The following is an 18713-nucleotide window of genomic DNA, read 5'->3' on the forward strand; positions in this document are numbered from 1 at the left end:
AAGATTGCACCCTTCAGCCCAGACACAGGAGAACTCACAGAGCAGGGATCTCAGTCAACTATCAGCTCGCGAGGTGCTGTTTTTCCTATGGTACTGCAGACTGACCCAGGGGCTACCGAGCTATATCTCCCGCCCTTTTTATTTTATGAGAGCCTTGGTATGTTGCCCAGACTGCCCTCCAACTTGCAGAGCTCCTGCCTCGGCCTCCTGGGCAGCTGGAACCACAGGTATGTCCCATCACAGCAGGGTACTAAGAGGTTTTTGACTAGTGTGAGCCTAGCCCCATTTCCCCTCAAGCACTGCCCTTTCCATTGCCTGATACCAGAGAGAGAGACTTTTAGGAATACACCTGTTGTGTTTATAAAAAAAGACCGAACTACTAAATTACACGCTAATAAGCCACTGTATTACTAAAAATGTACTTGAAGCTTAACAGACACTAAAGCAAAGCATTACGTTAAAAACTCTTTGCCAGACTTGCTGTCCTGCATGAACAAAGAGGAGCAGAGCACTGTGGCACGGTGGGATGGCCAATCTGTGCACGCGACACGGCGAGCTCTAGCACATGGCCCTGCAGGGCATCTGAAGTGCAGAGCAGTGGTTCTCAGCCAGGGCCTTTATTGTCACAGGAACAGCAGTCCCGGGAACATTTCCCTAACTGGGGCGCTCTTACTGGATCCACTGGATGTGGCCATGGATGTGGCAAACATCTTACAATGCACAGCACAGCCTTCCACGTCAGACAGACCCTCACAAGGGCAGCAGTGCTGAGGGAGGCGGTCCTGCCTGGGGCATCACAACCCTTCACCAGTTCACTCTTCTGAGTAGGCAACAAGGGCAGCAGTAAACAGTGGCAGTGGACTGCACAGGTTCGAATCCAGCCTCTCCACTTACAGGGCAAGTTACGTTGCCCCTCTTCACGTTAATAACAGAAGCCATGCCACACACCGTCTGCTATGTCTGTGTGTGTATATATAACAGTTTACATAGGCATCGATAAGCATATACTGTATAGCGAGGAGCTGCTCTAGGTAGCAGCAATAGGAGTGAGCAAAACACAAAAAGCCTTGCCTGCATGAACTTACTTTCTAGTGGAGATGTTTGTGAAGAGTGAACAGGAGGAAACCACGGCCTAGAACAGTGGCGGTGAATTATGGCACACATGTCCCAGCCGGCTGTTTGTTACTGAAAGTCTACAAGATTCCATCTCTGGCCTAGAGTACGTTCTTGATAAATGGTCTTTTTTTTTATGGGCAGCAGGTCTTTGAGTGTATGTCATTATTATATTATTACTTGCCAACACTTTAAATGAGCACCTAACCCTAATACAGTTGTGTGTCGCTTAAGAATGGGGACATGTTCTGTGAAATGCATCATGAAGTGAATCTGCCATTTTGCAATCAGAGTACACTCCAACAAAACTAGATTTAGAGCACATCACTCAATTAAGAGATGCTGTCCCCGTGACGCTGCACACACACTTTTACAGTACGAGGTTTGCATAGCACAGCAGACACGGAAATCGGAATAGGATATGCCACGCACAGCTGCAACGCTATACAGGGCTGCTGGCGCATGGGCCACGCTGTGCGGGTTGGGGTGAGGAGTCCTCTGCTGCACCCTAATCTCGTGACCGCATCACAGTGGCCCGCCACGAAGCAAGGCCTTCCGTGGTGCACGGCGGAAGGTTGCGATTCGTTTTGGTTTCCCTGTTTCTGGTAAAGATACTTGCCTCTAATTGTAAAAACTTTGGAGGGAAAACATTTTTTAGGAGTTTCAGAGGAAGAGAAGTCGTATCTTTATGTTGGTCAGGCAGCAGGAGACAAGTTTCTTAAACAGTGACCAACAATGCTTTTAAAAAATGGCTTAAGGTATTCCAGAGTTCAGGAACAAAAAGATCTTATTCACAAACTTGATCTGAAGATCATGCTCTGGCAAAGCCCCAGATAAAACGACTGGATCAGGGCCTTTTTAAAAAAGACAGAAGAAATTTATAAACAGCAACATAAATGGCTGGTTCCTTGGCATTATACTCGTTACCATTACCAGAGATTTACTCACTATAATTAGAACACTGAATGAATATCCCACTTCTTTAAAACTTCTGTGGCCAGGCCTGGTGGTGCATGCCTGTGATCCCAGCACTTAGGAAGCTGAGGCAGGGAGATCACTGTGAGTTCACAGCCAGCCTGGGCTACATAGTGAGGCCTTGTCTCAAAAATAAAAAGATTAAAACAACAACAACAACAAACTTCTGTGGAACTATTTCTCCATTAGCAATGATCTGGTTTGGAAGGACACATCTACCCGAGATAGAACAGATTCATTAGTTCACCTCACTCCTGAACTGAACAGTGAATTATATCTGTAACTACTAGAAAATGGGTCGTGTTGTACATTTAAGCTGAGAACTTAGCTCTGAGCTTTCTGGCAGCCACACCTCCTATCACATATTCATAAAGCAGGGCAATGTACCTGGTTTAAATCACATCCAAGTGCCAGTGCTTTCACAGAAGATTAACTTAGGCTGCAAGGCGGCCCTGAGAGTAGGGGAGGTGGTGCCTGTCCCTCTCTAGGGTGCTTACAGGAAGATGCTTTTCTTTTCTTGTAGCCATGTGCCTGTGGCCTTTCCTTCCTTATGAAGGAAGGCGGCAGTGCCATTTGTGGGAAAATTCCAGAATCACACACACCGGAGCATAAAACATGGGATTAGAAAAATATTTCTTTGCTAATATTTCAAATATCTAGTTTTTAAAGTGATAAAAGTTAGTAGAATTGAAAGAACTATTTCATTCTCAGAGTATTATTTCAAATCACGTAAGAAAAGAAATTTGCACTGACCACTGAAATCTGGTGTTGCAACTCCTACTGCCCAACAATGAAGCCCGTGTTGTACAAATCTTTGTTGAATGTAAAAATTAACGATAAATTCTAGATGAAAAAGTCAGAGCCATGCTACTGTGAAATAAATCATTGTGTGATAAATTCTTCTCCAAGCATGAACAGGAACTACTCCTTTTTGGAAGGAAGTACTGGGGATTACACCCAGGGGTGCTCTACTACTCAGGTACATCCCTGCCCTTTTCAGTAAGTTACCCACTGGCCTTGAACTTGCAATCCTCCTGCCTCAGCGTCCCAAGTAGCTGGGATTACAGATGTGTGGCACCACGCCTGGCTGGGGAGCTGTTCTTGATTTTAAAATGAGTACAAGTATGGTTCCAAGGAGACGGAGGACTCGGGGGCCCTTGACACAGTGGTAACGTCATCCTTGGGGCTGCTTGTCTCTTTAGTGAGGCCTCCTCATCACAGGCACAAAGTGGACGCTGAATTCCAAGTATCACATGTGGACCACAGAGCTGAAAAGGAAACTTACTCTCTGCAATCTTATTTCAAACAGTTTCCCCAATGCCACTGGCAACTGTTTCGTGAGTCTCAGCCAGAGACAGGACTGCCCTTGCCTAATTCAGTAAGTGACAAAAGGAATGAGAACACTGAGCAAGATTACAGGGTTGAGATCCACAGCTCTGTGGCCCATTCAGAGCAAATCAGAGAGAGTGAGGCTCTAGGAGGTGAGAAGGGAAGGGACAGGCGACCAGTCAGCCAGGAGACAGCTCTTCTAAGACACACTAATTTACACACGGCCCAGAGAAAATGCCTGCATCAGCATATTCAAAACTAGACGTCTCTGCTCTATATGGTAAAAAAAAGAAAATGTTTTTACTGCTTTGAGAAGTTCTGAGAAGGGAAAGAGGCAATTTAACTTAAATTTAAGAATTCTAGGGGTTTTATTTCCACCCTCCGAAAATTTTAATGTTTTGGCTGCTCTTAGTACTGCAATTCTTTCCTGGGGGAGTATTTGTTTTTGTGGACTTTTAAAACCTTTATTTCATGATGTGTTAATCAGCTTTCTATCACTGTAACACATTACCCCAGGGAAGCCAGCCATGGTGGTGTATGTTTGTAATCCCAGCACTTACCCAGAGGCGGGGCTAGGTCCCACAAGGCCCTTCTGGTGCTGCCTCCGTGACTTGGGACCCCACCAAGCCCCTCCCCTCAGGCTCCACCATGTCCCAGGAGCACCAGGGGGACCCAGCCCTTATCATACAGGTCAAGCCAAGCCTAGCAGTGCACACTTGTAATCCCAGCACTTGGAGGCTGAGGCAGGAAGACTGCTGTGAGTTTGAGGCCAGCCTTGGCCTATACAGTGAGACTGTCTCAAAGCAAAAACAAAAACAAAAAAGCAAACAAACAACAAAAAAAACCAAAAACTTTTTGGGGGACAGTCAAGATCTAATATGAATAATACAGTGACGAACAAAACTGTTATTTTTAAATTTAAAAAATAAATATTGAAATTGCTGTTAACACATTACCAATAACTGCTAGTATTTTTCTGAGTGATAGATACATTACAGCCAAACACAATAAGCGTATTAGTGCTTTATATGTGTAACTATGGCAGTATCATTAAAAATATATCCACCAGGCACAAAAATATGGATGTTAGATTCTTACCTCCTATTAAACTCAGATGCAAACCCATTTAAACAGTTTGCTATGAGTCATAGGTTTCCCTTAGGGAAAGAGAGATGATTTAATTTAGTTTTAAAAAGCAGGAGCATGGTGAGGTCTGGCAGCAGCGGTCTAGTAATTCTTCTGGCGACCTTGGTAAAGCCAGGACCATGACCGGACTCTCAGGGGCCAGGCCATGAAGCCCCATGTCGCCACGGTGCGGGGCGAGATGGAGAGGCGGCAGGAGAGGCCTGCAAGCCTCGGTAGCCACCGAGTTCTGTAACTTAGGTGGAGAGCGATACAGAGAACAGCTCAGGTGCATGCTTCAACCCATTTTCTGTAAACTTCTACTGAAACAAAAAAGAGCAGTACTGTTTGGTACATTCTCAGTTTACCCTTGGTTTCATTACACTGTTAGACAACTGCACTTTCCTGTTTGTTTTCAAGTTGAAGAGTTTTTATCAACAGAAACCATACTGTACATCAGAGTATAATACTTTGAGACTCAATTAATCAAATATAAGGTTTCAAAACACATTTGTGTGAGCTGGTCAGTCATCAAATCCACTGGTTTTAGGCTGGGCCACAGTAGTTAAATTATTAATGTGAGCTGGGCATGGTTGTGCTTGCCTTTGACCCCAGCTGGGAGAGGCTGCAGGAGGATCAGAGGGAGAGGGGCCTGGGTAACTTTTAAGGACCTGTCTTTTTTTTTTTTTTTTTTTGTATTAAATTCTTTTATTGGTACATTGTAGGTATACAACACAATTACATTTCTCATTGGGAATTGTACCTTTATATAATGCATCTTGGTTCCTATTTTTTCCCCATTCCTAGCCCTCCCTTCATGCCCTCCACCCTTCCCTATTTACAAAGACTTTATTTCCATTTTTTCCATTTCTCAGCATTTTTTCCTTTCCCCTGCCCCTCCCACTACCCCTACCCCTTTGGACCTTTTCTTCCTATTTTGCATTATCGATTATTCATTCTAATCATTGGTACATTTTAGGTATACAATATAATGACATTCATCATTGGAAATTTGCACCTTTACATAGTCTCTCTTGGTTCTTATTTTTCACCCTTGCCCAGCCCTCCCTTTAACCCCTCCAGTCCTCCCTATTTACAAAGATTTTGTTCCTATTTTTCCATTTTCTCATATTAATCCTAAGGACCTGTCTTAAATAAAAAGGGTAGGTATTCTCTGTTGCTCAGCTGGAAGTTACTGAAGTTCCTCTGCACACAATTCCTGAGAGTCCCTCCACCAGTTCCGCAACATCACCAATGTCTACCTGCAAACCTATGGACTCTGATATAGTGACAGTGTCATCAACCATAGGGTCAACTGAAGGCTCAGGCTCCTCTGCACAGCTTTGAAAGTCTCTCTCCTGTACACAGGCAGATCTCAGTGTCCTTAGAGAGACACTGGCCCAGGAGTTCTCAATTAACCCCACACAGGAAAGACCGGCATTTGGGTCGTACCTCAAGACTCTGGTGGTAAGTTAAAATTAAAATTCCAGTCATAGCCCAAGTTGTTTGTATGTGAGGCTGGTCTTGAGGGTCCTCTGTATTTGGTATTGAACCCATGACCCCACCCATGCTAGACAAATGCTCTACCACTGAACTACATTCCTAGCCCATTTTATTTTTTATTGTGAGACAAGGTCTCACTAAGTTGCCCAGGCTGCCCTCAAACTTGTGGTCCTTCTGCCTCAGCCTCCCTAAAAGCTGGGATTATAGGCGTGCATCATAGTGCCTAGCTTGCTTTTTTCTTTTTGAGACAGGGTTTCACTTTGTAGTTTAGATTGGCCATAAACTCACTATGTAGCCCAGGCTGGCTTTGAGCTCTCGAAAATCCTCCTGCCTCAGCCTCCGAGTGCTGGGATTGCAGGCATGCACCACCACACCCTGACTTTTTAATGAACCTCCCCATTCAACTCCACCTCTCACAGCTACTGATCTGTTCTCATTCCTGTAGTTTTTGCAGACTGTCAAATATTTAAATGAAATGGTGTAACCTTTGAGATAAATAAATAAATAAATAAAAAGGGTAGAGGTAGAGCAACCCTGAGTTTAATCTCCAGGACTCCTACAATAAAAATTAAAAAGGTAAAGTTTTCTATTTTATGTTCAGAACTATTTTATTTTCATTTTAATAAAAAAAGGAAAATGTCACATTGAAATCTTGCTGCCACAATGACTGTTTCAACTTTATTTAAAAATTTATTTTTAAACTAAAAAATACGCTGGGATAGAAAACTGTGCCTACAATTAAAGAACAATGTTTTAAGAACAAAAGAAAAACACTAAAAGTGCCCTGCTTTTCTTGAAAGAAAAGGAATTCTTGAGTTTTGGTTATGTGAAGAAATAACTACTGAGTTAGCAATTTGAAAGATGGTGATTCTTTTCCCAAACATGAAGAGCATATATTTCCCTTGCCCACATTTTGTTCTAAATGCCATTTGCCTTTAACCGAAGACTAACTGCTTCCAGACCTCCTGCTCCAACCTCAGTGATTCACTCAGCTACCCGCACAGGCTCCACAGGCTCGAGGGCCCAGGCCTTTTGTTTTCTGTCACTTCCTCTCCTCTCATCCTTTAGAAATGAGCAGTCTCTGAGCTCTTGGTTCACCAGGTGTGGAATCATGCTGGTCCTCGCCCCAGCAGCCTGCACGCCACTTGAGCGCCACTCCCAGTGCTGTCCACACAGCACTGGAGAGGTGAAGTCCTCCTCACAGGCCCCAGGGTTGCATCTCCATCAGCTGCGCTTTACAAATGGGCTAAGTGAGGCTCCCTGCATATAAGTTGCTGGAAGTTGAGAACAGAGGGGCCTCCAAGGACGAACTGCTTACCTTTCCACAGCTCCCTCTCCTTGGGTCTTAGCATGGTCAAAAAGAACTTTGAGTTCTGTCCTTCAACCTAGTTCAGAATGGCATCAAACCACTCTTTCCCCACAAGTCCTTCCGGCCTCGCTGACAGCAGAGGCAGAGCGGTACACGCAGTCTCTTCTCCCCTCCTAGCCTCGCCCGGGCCCTTGCCATCTGAAGCACTGTATGAAGTCTCTTCCAAGTCCAACTCAATTTAAATCCAATGCCTCTTTCCCATATTCCTATCCTCTGAGTCTTTCAATTATTTTCCACTTAGCTGCTCAGACAAAAATGATCACCATGACAGATTCAGAAATGTTACTTCTCATTTCCCCATCACGGGTACCAAAGAATTTAAGTACAAATACCAACAAATGCAAAGCACATGCTGTACCAACAGGAACTCAATTTCTGGCTTGACCCAACTCAAGCAGGGAGTGTGAAGCTCAGTGAGAAAATATAAGTATTCTGTATCAATCCCAGTACAAAGATGAAAACATTATGATAGACTTAACGAAGAAAGAAGTAAATTCAGAACATAAGAGTTCACATAACTTAGTAGTTTCTGGATTTATAGGTAACTTCTAAATCACCTCTTGAAAAAGTTTTTAAAAATAATATCCACAGGGCCGGGGATTTAGCTCAGTGGTACCTTGCCTGCCTCACAAGTACAAGGTCCTGAGTTCAATCCCCGGAACCCCCCCACTCAAAAAAAATCCACAGTACAAATTAACAAAATAAACACTGTGATGGATTTTAAACAATTCTGGAAGAAATACAAGAATAATTCAATTAACACTATGCTAGTTAAAAACAAAATGTCTCTAACACATCCATTGTGAGTACTGTGACATAGTTATATTTTGGACCACTTGATAAATTAAAAGAAAAATGCCTAAAATTTTAATTTAGAAATTCCTTCACCTGTAAGTCATTTGAGTGAATCTAAACTTCTTAAGCTTTTAAATGAAAAGACTAACCAGCGCTATATAGTTAAAATAGAAATAGGATTCTTTGAATGGAATGCATATGCTACTTCATCAAAGTAATTTTTGCCAAGTGTTCCAGAAGTTTCTTCCCTCCCTCCACCTTTTCTTTCCATATTGGTGATTGAACCCCCAAGGGCCTTCATACTGAGCTACATCCCCAAACCTTTTTTGAGACTGGATCATGCTAAATTGCCCAAGTTGGGGTTGAGCTTGAGATCTTTCTCCTCAGCTTTCCAGGGAGCTGGATTACAGGCCTGCAGCACCATATCCAGCCCAAGTGTTCAAGAATTAAGTGATGTTTCTAGCTGCTACAAGAAATCACTCTAAAGAATAGACAGCCAATAACATCTGGACCACCATCTATCTCAGTAAGGCTCATGTATTCCAAAGACTTTAATAAAGTTTTACTTAAACATTTTTTACTGACAAATAAAAATCATATGTCATGTACAATACATTGCTCTGAAATCCCAACTCTTTTTCAAAAAGCTTCCTAATCTCCCTCATAGTGACCTCTGCCTTCCCTATTTATGTTACCTTTCATGCTGAGCCTCAAATGCACATCAAAGACAAACAAAACAAAACAAAAACAAAAACTGACCCTATCAAACCAAAACAAAGCCTCTACCCTTTCTGAAGGATAACATACTTGGCAGCATCAGGGTACAGTACCTGGCCCTAACAGAGGCCTTACTGAGTATTAGCTGAAGTGGAAAGTGCTTCAAGAGTTAGAGTTCTTGACAAACACAACTGCATTACTTTCTTGCTTTAAAAACTGTTGGCTTTCTGCTTCATCTCTGATGTGAAGTACAATGACTTGTACATGACTATAACATAATGAATGAAGAACACTCATCATGTGAGCTGAGGTGCTGTTGAATAATCTATAGTTAAAAAAAAAGCACAAATAAGGCCACATAACAGAATAAAAATAACCACAGGGTATATTTTAGAGGTTTAAAAGAGTAATATTTGAGGAACTGTAAAGTAATGTGTAACATGTTAACAAAAGTTCTAGAGTTGGGCTGGGGATTTAGCTCAGTGGTTTCGCCACCTGCTGCGCAAGCGCAAGGACCCGAGTTCAATCCCCAGTACCAAAAAAAAAAAAGACAAAAAAAAAGTTCTAGAGTTTTTAAAAATAAAATTAATTAGAACTCCAACTCAGAAATGCATCAATACTCGAAATATTCCTTGTGTCATTTAAAAGCAATAATGTGGCATTAAAAAAAATATATATAGCCGGGGATTTAGCTCAGTGGTTCCGCCGCCTGCCTTGCAAGCGGAAGGACCCAAGTTTGATCCCTGGTACCAAAAAAAAAAAAAAAAAAGAAATATATATACACATACACACACACACACACACACACATATAAAACCTAGGATTTCATTTATTTAGACAACTCTACTATGCTCTAATGAATGGTAATTAGCAATATTTTATTGTAACATGCATTAAACGGACATTTACTGCACCACTAGAAAGGAAGCAAACAGCAACTGAAAAAGGCTAAGTTTAAGCACTGATTCTTGCACATACCACTTTTGACACGTAACTAATTCTAGCTGCCCCACAATTTTAAGAGATCCAGTTATTTTACTGTACCTGAAATCTTCTTGCTCTTCCTCCCCCCTCCCTCCTTTTCAGCAGTACTGGGTGCTCTACTCCTGAACCACACCCCCAGCCCTTTTTACTTTTGTTTTTGGTACCAGGGATCAAACTCAGGGCCTCATGCTTGCCAGGCTGGTGCTGTGCAGCTGAGTTCCATTCCTGGCCCTTCTTTTTACTCTTTGTTCACTAAGTTGCCCAGGAAGGACTCAACCTTGTGATCCACTCTTCTACCCCAGCCTCACAGTAGCTGGGGTTACAGGTGTGGGCCACCACATTCTTTTCAGTAGAGTCAAACTGACAAATAGTGCAATTCAAATAGAAAGAAGAGCTAATCACTTAATATATTCTTCATTAAACATATTTGCTTATTTTCAAATACAACATGAGCTTTATCGAAACAACCACTTCAAGAATAAGTCATCTGAACATGTTTAAGGGGGGGGGGGGCTTTCTTTCAAAGTACCAATATGGTAGTACAACTAGTACTTTTAGTCATTCAGTGATCCAGGCTCTGGAAAGATAGCTTTAATAAAATGAAATTTATTACATGAGATTTAAAACAATATGTATACCCCTAGTTTTTTTTTTAATCAGTTCAATTTCAAATAATTATTTTTTTAAACTCTGAAAAGATGCACAGTATGTGATCTACTCAGTCAACAAATTATTATCCCTAAGCCTTGAGAAATTTCTCACTTACAGAGGGGCCAAGAGTGGGCTAGGGATCCAATCTAGAACAGCAGGGTGAGCCCGCTTCTGACGGCACAGACAGTGAGGGGAGGGCAGTGATTAGCCACAGCCACCGCAGAGGTGCAGAGGCCCCTGCAGGACACCAAGACAGCTCCACACTCCAGACAAGTCCCCCTCAGAGTACAGGGCACGGTGTCCATCAGCTGGCCAGCTAACGGGCAGGGTTTGATCATCTGAGAGAAGATGGACTTCTCCAATACAATGACCAAGCTATTCCCACTCATTTAACATGCTTAGTCGATTCATTTATTCATGGTGAAGAAGTATTAATATTAAGCATCTAATATGCACAGGTCTTGTACTGTCCACCACAAGGAAGCAAAAATATATTTTAAGTCATGGGCTTAATGAGCCATCTGGGTTCACCAAGCTAAATTTCAAACAAAGAAGAGTAACGTAATTTTTCAAGCAGGCTACAGCACTGGCAGAAAGCATTTCTCAAAGCATATCTTACTCACTAGAAACAGACAAGTACCCTGTTTTCTACTATTTAGACTCAAATAAAAGTCTGTAGGTCAATTGCAAGTTATCCCCCTGCAGCTCTGCTCAACACTTCCTTCTCTTTTCATTTTACCAGACTTAATTTCCGTTCATACAAAACAAAGTTGAAGTCACTTCTCCCTTGAACTTTAGTAACAACCAATGACCTCTGAGGTCACCACCTCAAAAACATCTTTGTCTAAAATGTAGTATTCCAATTCATCATTACTACACTAATTTAATGCTTAAGTTTAAAATATAGACCATTTAAAAACCATGTTAAAGTATCAAATGGATTCATGGTAAAATTTTATTTATTTATTTATTTATTTAGGTACTGGGGATCGAACTTGGGTCCCTGTACTTGCACAGCAGGCGGCGAAACCACTGAGCTAAATCCCCAGCCCTAAAATTTTAAAGGAAATAGAAACATTCATGAATTTTCTGTATACAGTACTTACATTTGCTAGCTTTGGCCAGAATCTTAGTTGAAAATTGAAAATTCTGCAACTTAAGGGGAGAATATTGTGGATATTGGATTAATGCTGTCAAGTTAAATACAAATGAACTTGAAACTGTATTTCTGTGCTTTTAACTATAGAAGTATAATGTACTGGGCATTATGAGGTGGTTAATTCCTCAAATTTGGTGTTTTTGTACATTAACATAAAAAGTTAATTTAGAATACTTCCTTTCAATACCTAGCTATATTATTCAAATGAATATATAGCAAATCTTATTCTTCAACTCTTCAAAATTGAAGCAAAAATAGTTTTTGGAAGAATTTTATATTGCCTTTTTCTCAATTAGACTTGAAAAGTATAAAGTGTCTGTCTATTCTCTAAGAAAAACTTTGCTTTAAAGCATTTCCAGAAGACCTTGAAATCAAAGTTATTATTAAACCTTCATGGAAACAATTGTCAGAAATGTTAAAATATAAAAAAAAACCTTTTAAGGCTCTAGTTTGTATAATAAAAATAGAATTAACCTGAAATATCATCCATCCACATAAAAAAATTATAAGTAAAACAGCTACATCTATACACAAAATCTTATACAACTTCTTACATTAATGTTTTTGAACTGAATCAATTTATGTAGTACAATTCAATGAACCATGAATTAATATTATTAACAAAGCCTAAATCCTCAAAAAGTAAAATTTCCAGCCTCTACATCAATGGCAGTATACTGCTCTCTAAATTTCTAAAAGTCCTTTAAATGGTAAAATATTGTCTATAATATATAATCTCCTGCTAGTGTACTGCTCCTAAATTTAGAGTAATAAGCATTCCTACTTTGACTCACATCACTGAAATGACCCCCGAAAATTAAAGAATTTAAAAAGTATTACATAATGAATATTCTTCAGCTTCTCCATAGGACGCCAGAGGAATTATTCAACTAATTCTCTTTGGCGAGGGCAAGCCTCTTCTCTGAACAAGTTAAAATATAAACAAGGCAAACTGAGATTTTTGAATAAAAATCTCTAGGTTTTAAAACAATTTAAGACCATTATGTATTTATGCAGCTTCAAGTTAAGGAGAAACTAAGAGGAAGACACTCCAATCCTCACATTTTAAAATAATCAAGTCATCTGAAAACCTAATGAATATATTACATGTCTACAATTCAATACTTTGGTCATAGAAACATTACTAACATGTAAATCCTTTGCATTAGGCACCATGCCTAACACTAGGGCTACAAAAATTATTTACCACAGAATCTTAACTGAGAAAAAGGACTGCTGTTCATTTAGACATCAGCTATTATTAACACAAAAAAAGTAACAAGAATTACTCACCAGGCTTCATCAAAATCACATTCTTAAAAAGACATTCAAGTACCGGCAAGGACACTGGAAAAAAATAAGACTGAACTCCTTTGTCTTTGAGCTGCTCCCAGTGAGCACTGTGGGGACCAAGCACTAAGGAAATGCAGGGTGGCTGTCAGGCTGGCCTGCCACTCTGGAAGTCTGACACCAGACTGACGTCACACTCCAACATGTCATTGCAGCCTCAAATTAAGGCAGCTTCTCCAGGAGGAATCTGTGGTGATTATGCATGCCTGGTAGCCATAAGGGTAAAATATGATTGCAATTTCCTTACAATTGCCAGATAGCATAGGGTAAAGTACCAAGATAACACGGTTACAAACAGCTTTTGTATAAAGGTTTAATGAGAATTTTAAAATAACCTTAGCTCTAAATAAATGGATATTTCCTGTTAAAACTGTAAGCAGACCAATGACTCCTTTCAAGCAATTTTTTTGGTTGCTGTTTCCAAAGTTAATACATGTTTCAAAATTCTATGAAAAAGGGCTGGGGATTTAGCTCAGTGGTTCCACTGCCTGCCTTGCAAGCGAAAGGTCGAGTTCGATCCCTAGTACCAAAAAAAAAAAAAAAAAAAAAAAAAGGCTAAAACTGCCTAGATTTCCATATCCCAGAAATGAAGATAGTTGCTGTGATTTATCGATCACTTACTGTATGTCAGCACTTAACAGACTCACAGAGCCTCACAACCCAACAGAAGAAACTGAGGCACCAGAGCAGTTTAGTATTGACCAACATCATAATGCGTTCCAGAAGAGTAACTACACTGTCCAAGACATTTCATTACTAAGTTGCACTAACTAGAAGATACAATATCTGTTAATATTTTGGCGAACATCCTTTCAGCCCAGATTTTGTATAAACACGTATTTATTCAACCTAAAGGAGCCCAATTACTGTATGTTGTTTCCAACATGACACAGACAGATAGCTTTCCCTGTGGCTGCCTGTCGCAGTTATCTGAACCCTGTGTCTTACTGGGCACTTCAATTTCTTGCTATAGTAACACTGTAAAAAAACTTTTGAAAAGAAAAAAAAATATGTCTCATTGCCCAGCTATCTTAGTGCTTTTCTGTGCTGAGCTGTACAGGACAACTCTTAGAATCGAGATGGCTAGGTTGAAGCATATGCATGCTTTTAGCATGTAAAAAAGTCATTCAAAAAGAGGTAACAACTTCTATCTGTACCCCAGTACGTTAGATTTCTCCTTTCTCCATATCTTCACTCATACTGAATACTGACAGTTTTCTTCTTTGCAAATCTAATAGAAAACACATGCTATCACACTGTGCTAATTGTGTATATGTATATTTTAATTGCAAATGAGGTTAGACATTTTTTCATATGCTTATTCACACCAGAAGCAGTTCAGCTTACAGGTTAAAAGTACATCAGTCACCTCTACAGTCAGATGATCCCAGTTCAAGCTCAGCTCCTTTCAATAGTTTTCAGACCACAGGCAACTTACACAACCTCTTCCTGTCTGTTTTTTAAAATGGAAAAATAAGGATAATGCTTTAATTCCCATGAGACTTTTGTGAAACTTATATGAGAAAAACATGAAAAGCAATTAGAACAGTATTACCACATAACTGTCAATTAAATGCAGACTCACTTAATGGCTGACTATATTTCTTCTCTATATAGTTCATGCCCTTCACTCAAAATGGTGGTTAACCATTTTAAAAAACATAGTGAAAATATCTTGTTAGTATGCTAGTGGTATAAAAATTTTCAGGTAGTTCAACCTGAGTTGCTTTAAAACTGAAATCTTAACACATAACCTAACGGGTTCTAAAACATTCCTTTCATATAAAATGCTGTAACAAAAATTAAAAATAGCACCTCAAGTTGAGGAAACAAAATTGTTTCATCGTGTAGTTTGAAATACAGAAAAGCAAGCCAATAGTTTGCTGTAGTCAGAAGGTTTTGCATATATTTTACAAAAGTAGTGAATCATGATTTTTCCCACTTTTTTTTTCAGGTCAAGGATTTGCTAGTTTCTAATTATACTCGATTTAAAGTTTTTACAACAAAAGAAAACAAAACCAAACAAATATCAAAAAGAAGACAATGAGACTTTTCCTCCAACTCCACAAGCCAAGGATAGTCCCCTTTAAATGATATAAATTGTAACAATCTATAAACAGAACACATGAAGGTTAAAATGTAGTAAACTTATTATCCCTGTCCTTAAAGCAATTAGACCTTCTATTACATAATAAAGCTTTTAATCATTTTGCCAGCAGGATAGTAATAACAAAATATCTTTGAAAAGATACTGAAGAGGGAAGCTTTACATTATTCTAGCAGATTCAGGTGTGTTTGCTGTTATGTATTCAGTAAAATTATCCCACCTTAATAAGGCAGACCTTTAAATAAAACTGCAGCACACTATGTTTGCAGAATCAGACAGTAACATGGTGGTCCTGCATATGGCGGCCAGGAGAAAAACAAGAAAACTCAGCAGTGGAAATCTGTCGAAAGACAAGAAGAGTATGGGTTCCTGAAGCAAGAAGCAGGCTGGGTATTTGGTTATGAAATTGCCGGCGTGCGTGGCAGCATGCGTGCCTCCTTCGTGGTTTCTCTGCAAGGCGCAGGCCCCTTCGTTCACCTGCCTGTGGTTTACAGATCTACCACTGGGAAAGCACACGGGCCTACACTCAGAATAAGACAAGGTCCTTCCTTCTCTCAAGGTGAGAAGAGCCTGAACTGACAGTTGAACAGGGGACAGCAAGCTGTAAACAGATCATTATAACATAACTTGATTTGCAGAACCCAGAAGAGAAAATGGCTAAATGCCGGTGGGAATTTGGGAAAGGCTTAACAAAATGATAGCTGTCCTGACTACTTCACGATAAGATTTCAGTCAGAGGCAGCAGGAGTTATAAAAGCACTCATTTAAGAGGAGGTACCCGGTTAACAGAGAAACTATGTAAGGGGGAATACCGGGCAATTTTACCACTGTCTTTTAGGGTTCTGCCCAGCTTCTCACAAACACTCGCCCAATCCACATTTTAGGAAAGGAAGCTGAGGTACACGGTGCAGATGGACACTCCACTACTTTGTAGAACAATGAGCTTCCATTCAAATCAGTGGGGAGTCCTAAATTCCAATGAATCCTGATTCTCTTTCTCATGCGTATCTACACCACAAAGCAGGAACCATACCTCATTAAACAGTGACAGAATAGGTCCTTGAGGGCCTCAAAAGTCCTCTCTGCCAGTGTTTGGGTGCATTCCTCAGGTAGACACGTGATAATGACCAAGGATCCAGTTGTGATATGTATCATTTTCCACATTTTTTTGTTATTTCACTTCTTTAGTACTCTTCTTCAGTACTTCTCCTGACTACTCTTCTTGAAAATGCCAGCTCTCACCTGGATTTATCTGATCTGGTTCTCCAGCATTCAATGCCTGACTGCTTTCTTAATTTGGTACAAATGTACTCATCCTTAATATCCAAATCACTTCTTCTAAGGAGTAAGAAACATTGCCTACCCTGCTTTCCAACACTGCCTACCCTGCTGCATAACATGAAGCATGCAAATGTTTCACCACCTGATTTTTATCTCCTAGGCCAGGGGTGGCAAACCTACAGTACGTTTGTGTTCCTTGTTTTTCTTTTAAGACAAAAGATGCTAATGTTTGAGTTTTATTTTCTAAGCTAAAACCTCAGTATTTAGGTTTAAGAGCAGTGTTGGCACTCTGTAATAAGTAAGTGGGGTGTGGGGTGCAGTTTGGGCACGCATCTCTGTAGTATAAATCTTTCAGATCCAAAAAATACTAGTGCAAGAAGAGATCAACTACATATTCTACCCTAGATTTACACAGAGCAAAGTAAGAATAACAACAGCCTCCTCTTCCATTTACTCAAATTTCTAAATTCATTTACCTTGGCCTATACCGTACCATATCGTCACAATTTCAAAAGAAACACCAAGCTGGGTGTAGTGGTGCACACCTGCAATCCCAGCTGAGGCAGGAGATCCCAAGTGCGAGGCCACTCTGGCAAGTTAGCAAGACCTTGTCTCAAAATTATAAGAGGGGGGCCAGGGATGTGGCTCAGCAACCCCAAGTTCAATCCCCAGTATCACAAACAAAACAAAACAATACAAAACAAACAAACAACAGCAACACCTAAACCAAACCCAAAAAACAAAATGCCACATTTAAAATAATTTGAAAATATGGTATTTCCCTCATATCCTCATTTATCTTCTGTTAAAAGTTTAGTAATCACGTAAGGAGTAAATCAATTCAAAGAAACTAAATACTGCTTCAGTCATTTTCCTGGCACTGGAACAAAACATCAGACTCCCACAACTTAAGGGTGGAGAGGTTTACTTTGGCTCAGAGTTTTCAGAGGATTTGGTCTCTGGTTGGTTGGCTCCAATGCAGAAACGACACGGTGGAAAGGCAAGGCAAAGGAAAGCTGCTCAACCTGTGGCACTCAGGAAGCAAAGAAGGAAGGAGGAAGGACAAGAATACACTCTTCCGGCCACACCGCAGTGCCCAGCTTCTTCTGACAGGCCCCACCTGCTAACAGCACCTGCACCTAGGAACTCAGCAGCACCAAGCACCACCACCATCCAGTCCCCTTCCCAAAGCCCCACCTCTGAACACAGGAGACTTTTGGGGTACACTCTAGGCCTAAGCCCTAACACTCACACCTAATGACGACCTGAGAAAAGTTCCAAGGATCCCATGCATTTACTGTTACAGGTAATTGCTGTGTCAGCTGAAGTCCAGAACAGAAATAAGCTCTAGGCTAGCCACCCTCATCGGATAGAAACATAACGAGTCCAGATATTTTCAATTTACTACCCAAAATGTGCAAGGCTTGTTCCATGTTACACCAGTGTTCTGTTAGAGTTAAAATTTCACAACACAGCAAACCTGTGGAAAAAGTAGCTGGAAGAGGTGAATGATCTAAGGATTGAATTAATCCATAAACACCTGCTCAGGAAGAAACCAATTATAATGAAAAAAGCCCTTTATGCTACCAGAATCTTCTTTCCTAAGGAGTGCTACCTATTGAAGTATACTTGCTTACTAGCAGGATTCAGAACCTTTTGATTTGAGAATATCCAGTTCTCAGGCCATTAATGAAAAGTTGGCCCTGTTCAGCCAATTTAATATTGCACTGACTTGACATCTTAAATTCTCTTTATTTCTTTTTCCAATCCTTTTTCCATATCTCACCAATGTACATTACTCAGGTCCAGCTCAAATGTTACCTTCTCAGAGAGATCTCCCCAACCTCCCTTGCTCAGGTAGTTCCAGAGTTACATATCAGGAATAATCCGCACAACCAACAAAATTGAGTCTATGTACTTGCATCTCAAAGGCCATGCCAGCAGGAGACGTACATAAATTATTTAATAAATAAAAAGTACAGTATATACTCATGGAGACTAGACTAACACACTAAGATGTTCATTTATACAATCAAGTACAAACCAAAGTAAGAGATACAATGTAAAAGACAGCAAAGGTGTGGGTATTAAAACTGATCGTCTCACCTTCCTTTGTTTTTTCCTATCATGAAATCTCAACTTCTGACCTACAGGAGAAATGGGTATTACATTTATATCTCCTTTGCCACATGTGAACTCTTTGAGTCCTTGAAGACAATTTCACTTGATGGAAAAAAAATATGAATTCTCAGTAGAGA

General features: G+C 40.4%; 1 protein-coding gene across 23 annotated transcripts in view; it reads right to left on the reverse strand.

Moving 5' to 3' along the window:
* Plekha5 (pleckstrin homology domain containing A5) overlaps window positions 1–18713 on the reverse strand; it is a 231805-nt gene that overhangs the window by 94148 nt on the left and 118944 nt on the right. The window contains exon 1 of one of the 23 annotated variants that reach the window (XM_021259125.2): window positions 13011–13328. The exons of the other annotated variants lie outside the window; for them this stretch is intronic. The gene's annotated coding sequence lies outside the window, so the exon portion shown is untranslated. Of the gene's footprint in view, window positions 1–13010; window positions 13329–18713 lie in introns of those variants that run through there. 23 annotated transcript variants of the gene reach the window in all.

Source organism: Heterocephalus glaber, unplaced genomic scaffold, assembly GCF_053883595.1.
Source record: "Heterocephalus glaber isolate CG9 unplaced genomic scaffold, H.glaber_assembly_v1.0 deba00001444, whole genome shotgun sequence".
NCBI lineage: Eukaryota > Metazoa > Chordata > Mammalia > Rodentia > Bathyergidae > Heterocephalus > Heterocephalus glaber.